Raw genomic sequence first — 10,310 nt, 5'->3', positions numbered from 1 at the left:
CAACGTTTAGATGTTTATGTATTCTCTGCAGTTCCTATCGATACGTTACTGTGGAGAGTCTCCTTTCTCCGAGACAACGTTTCATCTCAGTTCTAAGATCTCCAGACTCGTCAGTCTGGAGTGGGGAGTGACCAACTCCAAGACTATTTTTGTATCTTTGTATTTTATCTTTTAATTGTCTTTTTTTTTTACAGCCTCAAAATTTAAGTTTTTAACTGTATATTTTCTATTTTATTATTTCTCTTATTTTACGGTTTTATGACGTGGACATACACATAAATCCCATTCAATCATTTCTCGATTTCAACATAAATTCTATTTAAACATATTTGTACTGTTTAGCCTCTGATATTTTGAGAAGAGAGTATCTTAAACCAAAGCACCACTTAATTTAGCCTACACATCTAACATATTGCCAATGGAGAAAAAAATCTCCTTACTTTTTCGGTCGACCCCTGGTGCTGCAGAAGAAGTCCTCTTTTCGTGTCCAATTTTCAAATTCTTGTGCTTACTGCCAAAATTCGACGGTCACGGCACCATGTTAAAGAATTGGGTTTACCGGCCTGCTGTTACATGTCTATTGAAAACCCATCTCATCTCGGTTCCGGATTTGGCCGCAAGTGAGAAAACATTAATCAAGAGGTAGAACAGTTTAAATGCATATTTAATTCATAGAAATTAAATATGGAGACAGAGTTTACATTACCAATAAAGATGATTTCACCGCGCAGTTGGAAGTCTGTCTAAAATCAGTATTACCAAGACATTCCTTTTATCAACTTTAAAACTCTTCCTGCAAGCTCCGGGGTAAGATGACTGACCCCCTCTCCTTCCGACCACCCCCCGGGGGGCAATAAAACTCCATGTTTATCTTATGCTCTAGCAGGGAGAGACAGACATCACTCTGCTTGACTAAGATATTTTCTTAACACATGCCAAGTCCTTATCCTCCTCATATTCCTCAACTAATCAAACCCTGCTGACCTCCTCCCCTCCTTCTGCTCACTGACTTGACATAGAATTGTGGCTAATTTGGCAAGTTTCCAAGTAAAATGTTTTAATAACATGTAAATGTTGTTAGGGTTAGCCCTAACCCTACCCCTAACGGGAAACACAAATTAATCTTATCAGTTATTCTTCTTCTAATGTATAAAGCCCTTAATAATCAAGCTCCATCATATATCAGAGCTCTGATTACCCCGTATGCTCCTAACAGAGCACTTCGCTCTCAGACTGCAGGTCTGCTGGTGGTTCCTAGAGTCTCTAAAAGAAGAATGGGAGGCAGATCCTTTAGGTATCAGGCTCCTCTCCTGTGGAACCAACTCCCAGTTTTGGTCCGTGAGGCAGACACCCTGTCTACATTTAAGACTAATCTTAAAACCTTCCTTTTTGACAAAGCGTATAACTAGAGTGGCTCATGTTACTCTGAGCTACCTTTATAGTTTTACTGCTATAGGCTTAGGCTACTGGAGGACATCAGGATCTAATTTTCTCACTCTATAGAGTTCTACTGTTCTTCAATTATGCATTACGTGTTGTCATTTCTGCTTTAACTTTCTGTTCTCTCTCTTTTATCTTCATAGTAGGTACACCTGGTCTGGCGTTCTGTTAACTGTGACATCATCCAGAGAAGACGGCTCACCCGCTATTACCATCTAATGTAGAACAGATTACTGGATAAATGTGTGCTTCTGTGCTTTTTTGTCTCTCTTGTTGTGTCTCTGCTCTGTCTTCTGTAACCCCAGTCGGTCGAGGCAGATGACCGTTCATACTGAGCCCGGTTCTGCCGGAGGTTTTTCCTTCCCGCTAATGGGTGGTTTTTCTTCCCACTGTCGCTTCATGCTTGCTCAGTATGATGGATTGCAGCAAAGCCATGTACAATGCAGACGACTCTCCCTGTGGCTCTACGCTTCCCCAGGAGTGAATGCTGCTTGTCGGGACTTTGATGCAATCAACTGGTTTCCTTATGTAGGACATTTTTGACCAATCTGTATAATCTGACCCAATCTGTACAATATGATTGAATTTGACTTTGTAAAGTGCCTTGAGATGACATGTTTCATGATTTGGCGCTATATAAATAAAATTTAATTGAATTGAATTCAATAATCATAAAGCTAGTACTTTCAGTAATGATCAACATGAATGCTTCATAGAGTTTTAACACACAAGATCAAAGGTTTATCATTTATCTACAATTTAGGTATCAACTAATTGAGTCAGGCCTGTTTTATGTTCCTATGCACACATTAGGAAACTAAACCTGTTCAGTAACCAAAGTCAAGTCTGTCTACAGTACCCCAACCTGGAAAACCTCCTACTTTGCCCTCAATTCTCCATTCCATTGACAAACATCCACACCTTACAAATCCAGGAGTACCAGTAGGGGGCATGACAGGGCCGGCAAGGCTTTTTATCAAGCTCCCATTCATGTGTCATTTATTAAAACCGCCCTCCAAGCAGTTTCACATCCAAGATATTCTGGTGCACAATTATTTAGCTCTCAGCTTAAAATTCTGCAATTTCATTATTAATTAAAGGGGTAATTTTTAAGTTCAAATTTATTTGCAGTAGTTTTCCAGTAATTCTTAACAGAATGCCACCAATGTGTGTCTTAACTTTCCTAATCTCAGTTGGTCTAGGGTGAAACTAGAAAGTGAACTGCTTTACAATTATTCATCAGCAGACAGAATGATTTTCTCTTTTAGTTTCTGTCAAGATGTTTTTTGAGGATGAACCCGGACATAGCTCGCACACACAGGGTTGGATATTGAGAGAGTTTATTTTACAGTTAGGTGTGGAATGACATGAAAAAAACAAAGTCTTTTTCCAGGCAGAGTTGTTGGGTGCAGAAGCTGGCTGACAGGAGTAGAGCGGAGAGAAACTGACCAGGACCTGATGACTTCACAGAAGACCAAGACGAGACGCAGGAAACGAGAAGCAGAGCGTCGGAGCGGGTGGCTGGAGATCTGCGCGGATTGCCTGAGCCGAAGACTGGAGACGAAGGCAGAGCGTCGGAGCAGGAGACTGGAGATCTGGGCAGAGTGCCTGAGCCGAAGACTGGGAGCCGAGGCAGCGCCGATGACAGGAGCTGAGGCCGCGCCGAGGACTGGAGCCGAGGCAAAGCCAATGACTGGAGCTGGGGCAGCGCCGATGACTGGAGCCAAGACCGCGCCGAGGACTGGAGCCGAGGCAGAGCTGATGACTGGAGCTGGGGCAGCGCCGATGACTGGAGCCAAGACCGCACCGAGGACTGGAGCCGAGGCTGCGCCGAGGACTGGAGCCGAGGCAGAGCTGATGACTGGAGCCGAGGCCGGAACGGAACTTCAGGCTGTGACTGAGCTGGAACATAGCTGAAGCAGAGTTTCTGGCTATGACTGAGCAAAAACAGAGCTGAAGTAAGGTCTCTGGCTGTGACTGAGCAAAAACAGAGCTGAAGTAAGGTCTCTGGCTGTGACTGAGCAAAAACAGCTGAAGTAAGGTCTCTGGCTGTGACTGAGCAAAAACAGAGCTGACACAGGATTACTAGCTGAGACTGAGCAGGAGTTGAACACTACGGACCGGCAACGAAAACAGACTGAGGTGGGTACATATAGTGGTGACAACAGGTGGAAACAAATCAGAGATAATTGCAGCCTGACATGTGGAACCAATCAGGCTGCGCAGGGAAGGGAGAGAGGCAGGGAGGCTCAGCATGCAGCCTACAAGCTGCATCCTGACAGAGCTTCTAGTGTTTTTTTCTCCAATGATAATAGTTTCCCCCATAATTTAGCACCTTCAGAACACTGCCCAAAACAAAACCATGATCAGAATTATAATTTTAACCCTTCAGATCTAAAGCTGGCCTTATTTTTGCTGATATTCTTTTCGTGCTCCAGGCTGAAACACACTGACCCAGCCGCGCAATCACATTCAGATGTTTACATCATTGTCAGATTTGTTTTATCATATCTTTTGTCCTTTTTCAGGTTAAACTGTCCCTCTGAGGTTCGCCTCAGTTTTGCGTACTGGATAACATCAAATGATTTGTAACACATGACAGCATTAAAATTCTAAAATAGTAAATGGCTTGTACTTGTATAGCGCTTTAACTAGTCTTGACAATCTCCAAAGCACTTTACACTACAGTTCAGTCATTCACCCATTCACACCCTGATGGTGGTGAGCTATGTTAGTAGCTACAGCTGCCCTGGGGCAGACTGACAGAGGCGAGGCTGCCATGCACCGGCGCCACTGGGCCCTCTGACCACCGGCAGCAGGCAATGTGGGTGAAGTGTCTTGCCCAAGGACACAACGATGGAGACCTGCAATCGGCAACCTGCCAATTGCAGGACGAACTCCCTAACCTCTGCGCCACCATCGCCCATTCTAAGTCAAAATCTCCCTTAGAAAAGCAATTCATGGTAACACCTTACAATAACTATCCGTTATAACTAGTTAATAGATGAATTGTAAATTGTGGGTGTACGCAGTTGTACCATTATATTTGACCAGACAAATGTGCTTAAAAGTACCAGGCATTAAAATGACCAAGAAATATGAGAAAACAAGGGTGGTCTCTTAATTTTTTCCATGACTGTATTTAATATATATATATATATATATATATGTATATATGTATATATGTATATATATATATAGATATATATATATATATATTATATAGATAGGTATAATGTATATGATAGTATGTATATATGTATATATGTAATCTATGTATATATGGTATATATGATATATATATGCTGTAGATCTCGATCTATCTATATTATGGTGTGATCTTATAGGTCATAACTGGATAGTTGTTAATATTAGATATCTCTGTTATATATATATCTCTGTGTATCTATCTATATATCTATCTGATCTCTCTCTATAGATCTCTCTATATATATATATCTCTCTCTCTCTCTCTCTCTCTCTAATAGAGATCTCTCTCTCTCTCTATCTCTATATATCTCTATCTATATATCTCTATATCTATCTATATATGTCTCTCTCTATATATATCTATGTTATATATATATATATGTATATATATCTATATATATCTATCTATATATCTATCTATATATATATATATGTATATATATGTATATATATATATATATGTATATATATATGTCTCTATATCTATATATATGTATATATATATGTATATATATCTATGTATATATATGTGTGTGTATATCTATAATATATGTATATATATATGTATATATATATATGTATATATATGTGTGTATTATATATATATATATGTATGTATATATGTATATATATATATATATGTATATATATATATATATATATGTGTATGTGTGTGTGTGTGTGTGTACGCGATCAAGTCATTTGGCCATTTGGCCTTGATCAGGCTGCCGGCTGCATATGACGCGCTCACTAAGGCGGTGAATGGACAGTTCTGGAAGGTGGAGGAGCAGAGCCGAAAAGCTGGATGTGCTGGTACGCAGACTGGCTTTGGTGGTTGAACTCAAGGGAAAATCTGGATGTGAAGCGTGGAAAAGCCCAACAATTTGGAATATTGGATTTCACCATTTGGAGCCAGCAAAAGACTTAAAGCTGACAGGAAAGTCAGTGCAACTTGTCTCAAAAGTAACAATATTTGGTCTATGCCTTCCCTATCTAGTCACTCCTGGATTGTTATTAGGAACGAGCTCAGAACTCTCCCCTGCTACCCCTTTCCCTGCTGACACCTGCGGATGCTTTCTGAACTGTTGGCCGGCTGATAACATCAAGGACAATGGCCTCTGGAGAGTGTTCACAGAAATATAAACACTTCACCCAAACATACACACATAACTGATGCTTATATAAACTGATGAACTTACACGCGACTAGTCTCAAATGTTTACTTTCTGCTATATGTGTCTCGTGTATTGATATCACTCCTGAGGACCAGTTAATTGACACACCTGCTCCTGCTAATCCTCTCAGCTGCCCCTCCTGTTTCTGCCTCTACTTAAGCAGCCCTGAGACCCAGAGCGAGTGCCAGAATATCTTGAGCCATAGAGGTGAGAGCATTCAAGCATTTTCTGATTAACCTGCCTGTGTACGACCTTTTTCCTGTTTCTTGTTTTCTGAGCCTGCCAGACCCCATCCTGCCTTCACCTGAACGTCTGAAGACCCGACCCGTCTACAGATTTACCTCCTTCCCACCTTCAGACTGACCCCTTGTGTACTAGACCTTTGATCCGCCTGTGAGTACCGAACCTGATTAATCCTCTAACCTCTGAACCCTGCCTGTTATCAGACCCGGACTGGACCCTGATCTTGGATTGCCCTACTGGACTGCCCACTGGATTTCGACCTTCGGACCGTTTCCTGGATTTGGATTCTGCAAACCCTGAGTGGCGTCAGTCTGCTCTGTTGACCCTCCCCTCTTGGCTCAGTCGACTCTTCCCCCCAACTCGGATTCTGTAAGGAGCTCCTAGCTAGACGCTGCCTGCAATCATCCCTGAGCCGTTTACCCGCACAAGTAATAAATCTGATTCCAACGACACTGACCTGTCTTGTTCTTCTGGGTCCGCCTGTCCTGAGCTTTACATCTCGTCTTATTTGTGCTTTTTGTGCAAGAGGTTTTTGATATCTCAAACTGTATCCTGTTATAGGATAAAGTATGAGAGATGTTTTTCCCTCCCACCTTCCTTTTGTTGTGGCCTCTATTTTTCCACAGAGTAATGGCAGCACACTGTGGGCACCATGTAAGGCGGTGCCCTTGGCAGCAAGGCCTCAGTAAATCGTCTTCCCCTGAAATGTTTGTGATGGCGGTTGTACTGAAACAGCAATTTCCCTCTGGGATTATTAAAGTATTTCTGATTTTGATTCTGAGAGAGACAGACAGACATTGTGATGTCTACATGCCTGACACGCATGAGGGAAGCAGCCTAGTTGTCTTCCTATCTTTACACTTACCTCTCTGCTTGCCATGTTGCTTTTTTTCTTCTCTTTTTCTTCCTCTTGTCCTTTTTCTTGAGACTCCAGTGGTGGTGCTTCTTTTTCTTCTTGCGTCTTTTCTTCAATTTCTTCTCTGAATCTGAAGAATCAGTTGATAAGGATGAGGAGGTGGATGACGAAGATGATGTGGAGTTGGTTGGACTGGAGGATTAAGAGAAAGAAGATGCACCAGCAGACGGGTTGGCCGAGGAAGATGTGTCAATTGTTCCACCATCATCTGTGTATACAACATAATAGAAAACACTTTACCAAATGCATTACTAACTATGATGATACAAGTCAACTTACAGACATTATTATCAACATTTACATTTATTATAACTTTCAGTTTCACTGATACATAAAGTCGTGACCTTATCAGTTGGACAGATGTGTCTGCTGTCGATCAATGCAACAGGTTTTATCCTCCCGATATTAACTGTACATGTGTATTTTTTGGGGTAATAACAATCGTGCTCTGTTAAAAGTCTCTTCACCATGAAATGTTGGCCTTTCTTTCACTCAACTAACTGTATATTTTTCAAAGCGCCAAAGTATCATTGTCAGGTGTGCAAACATGTTTTTCCAAAAAATGTTAGGCCTACTTACTTTGACCAACTTGTTGGCAGAGTGTAATATTCTGTCTTGGTTCCTGTTTATGATTTAGTTAAAGTTAGCTTTTCCCTGCTTTTTGGTTTATTTGTGTTTTAGGTTCTGGGGTTCTGTCATAGTTGGAGTTCTGTCTTAGTTTTGGTTTGTGTCTTAGTGTGAGTTTTCAGGTTTCAGGGTTCCCACGGGTCCTTGAAATCCTTGAAAGTTTGTGAATCTGAAAAAATAAATTCAAGGCCCTTGAAAGTTCTTGAAAACAGCCAAAAAAACACCTTGTCCTTGAAAGTCCTTGAATTTTGTTGTGGGGTTGAAAGTTCACACGGATGACGACTTGTGTCATTATTTTACTACCACACGATCTTTTAAAATTATGTTGATTCCGCAGACTTTTAATTTGCAAAAGTACGTTTGCTCTTGGTAGTTGGTAGGCTACGGTTTAGGCCTACGTGCGTCTAATAGGTTACATTCACGCAGTGTTGCCAACTCGGCGACTTTGTCGCTATATTTAGCGACTTTTCAGACCCCTCCAGCGACTCTTATTCAAAAAAGCGACTAGCGACAAATCTAGCCACTTTTGGAGACTCTTATGTGAAAGCACGTATCGTTCATACTCTTGTCCTCCAGTGGCAGGTACTGCCCTGGGGCGCCTCCCCCGTCCCAACCACGTTCTCCCGCTACCGCAGGAGTCCCTCTCAGCGCTGCAGTCAGAGCCACAGCATGTTTACCCTCAGCGTCCAGACTGCAAATGAAGCATGCATGCGCCAGGATTGACGCCGCAGGTTGATCATAAATAACTGAATTTGAAATATTTGATCTTAAATAAATAACGGCATTTGATTCACAAAGCCACATGTTCATGTTTTACCGTGATTTGTAGGCTCCTTAGTGACACCCTCTGGAAAAGAAAGGAGTACCTTCACCTCGGGATGGATCCACCCAGAGGGGAGTGTCGGCGGTTATGGCCGGAATGAAGTTTGTTTTCGTGTTGTTCGATTTGTTTGAGAAACCGGCTGGACGCTAGCAAAGAAAAGCACTGGGAGAGTTACACGCCAGCGAGGACTAACCACGGAATAAATTACGAGTGGTGTGTTTTAAGGAAAAGAAGAAAAAACAGATATATAATAAAGACGAAAGAAAATAAACTATTAAACGGAGTGTCTGATGGACGAAGGATCGCAAGGGCTCGCCCTTCCTCTACGGATGTCAGCTGGTTGAAGAACTCTGACAAGAAATCTAGGGTAAGCCCCCACCACACTTTGTGTTCCGTCAGGTGTCCGTTTTTTTTTCTCTCTCGTTTTTGGTTCGCTGTTTCCTCTTATCCACATTCATACCATTTATTGTTACGACCCCTATCTTCTCGCAACAAGAAGGAAGATAAAACGAGCCAGAGTGAGAGATAACGGGACGTAACTCAATACATACTTGTCCTTGGAGGACTTTAACATTTTAAATGACCAAATTGCCACCCATAATTAATAAAAAGGGTTAACTCAAATGATAGGCTACAATAATATTGCATTTTGTAATTGAAATTTTTCAAAATGCCACCCTTTTTTAATCAGAGGCTCTGGGGTCTTGCGACAAAGTTTTAGGATAAATAACATCTGATTTCATATGAAGTATTGAAGGTTTTGAACAAAGTCAGGATTGGCACAAAGCAAATCTTCCCTTTCACGTTGTTTAATACAGTACACTGTCATTTTGATTGCTTGATAAAAATGTACTTTTAAAATTCAAATTCTAAAAAAAAGATAAGCAATTTCACAAAAATAATTTTTCAATTAACACACGGTAAAAAAGCATACCATAAATGCAGTAATAATAATAATTAAAGCCGCAAGCGGCATTGATCAGCCCTCGCAGCCAAGCGCCGCTCTGGCCTATTGGCCATCTCGGGGGTTCACGCAATGCCAGCCGCCAGCCACCGCAGAAGCTGCCACGCATTTTTGCCACCCGTACACCGGGCGATTTACACAAACGCGTTCGGCAGCGCTCCCCCACGACTCACAAAAAATCTGGTGCAGATCGGTCGATGCAGCGAGGAAATACAGCCACATTGAATAATGATAATGCATTTGGCCACCAGACCGGACTAAATCGTTCGGCAGGCCAGATTCGGCCCGCGGGCCGTACGTTTAACACCCCTGGTTTAAACATTAGTATACTAATTTTATCAAAGGTACCTTACTAGCTGTTAATCCAGCTTAATGTGAAAAGTTGACAAACCCATCCATCCATCCATCCATCCATCTTCTTCCGCTTATCCGGGGTCGGGTCGTGGGGGTAGCAGCTTCAGTAGGGAGTCCCAGACGTCCATCTCCCCAGCCACTTGGGCCAGCTCCTCCGGGGGAATCCCAAGGCGTTCCCAGGCCAGCCAGGAGACATAGTCCCACCAGCGTGTCTTGGATCTTCACCTGGGCCTACTCCCTGTGGGACGTGCCCAGAATACCTCACTAGGGAGGTGTCCGGGAGGCATCCTAACCAGATGCCCGAGCCACCTCAACTGGCTCTTCTCGACGTGGAGGAGCAGCGGCTCTACTCTGAGTCCTCCCCGGATGACTGAGCTCCTCACCCTATCTCTAAGGGAGAGCCCAGACACACTACGGAGAGAACTCATTTCGGGCGCTTGTATCCGGGATCTCGTTGTTTCAGTCACGCCCCAAAGCTCATGACCATAGATGAGGGTAGGAACGTAGATCGACCGGTAAATCGAGTGTGATTCCTCTGTAGTTGGAACACACCCTCCG

General features: G+C 42.5%; 1 long non-coding RNA gene across 1 annotated transcript; it reads left to right on the top strand.

Annotated features, from left to right (window-relative positions):
• The first annotated feature begins 2,037 nt into the window (after positions 1–2,037).
• Positions 2,038–6,511, top strand: LOC110367848. The gene is made up of 3 exons (XR_002427748.2): positions 2,038–3,582; positions 5,956–6,032; positions 6,272–6,511. It is a non-coding gene; the product is annotated as an uncharacterized LOC110367848 (long non-coding RNA).
• The last annotated feature ends 3,799 nt before the right edge of the window (positions 6,512–10,310 follow it).

This window comes from Fundulus heteroclitus, unplaced genomic scaffold (assembly GCF_011125445.2).
Source record: "Fundulus heteroclitus isolate FHET01 unplaced genomic scaffold, MU-UCD_Fhet_4.1 scaffold_28, whole genome shotgun sequence".
In the NCBI taxonomy this organism is placed as follows: Eukaryota; Metazoa; Chordata; class Actinopteri; order Cyprinodontiformes; family Fundulidae; genus Fundulus; species Fundulus heteroclitus.
This window is presented reverse-complemented; position numbering and strand designations above follow the sequence as displayed.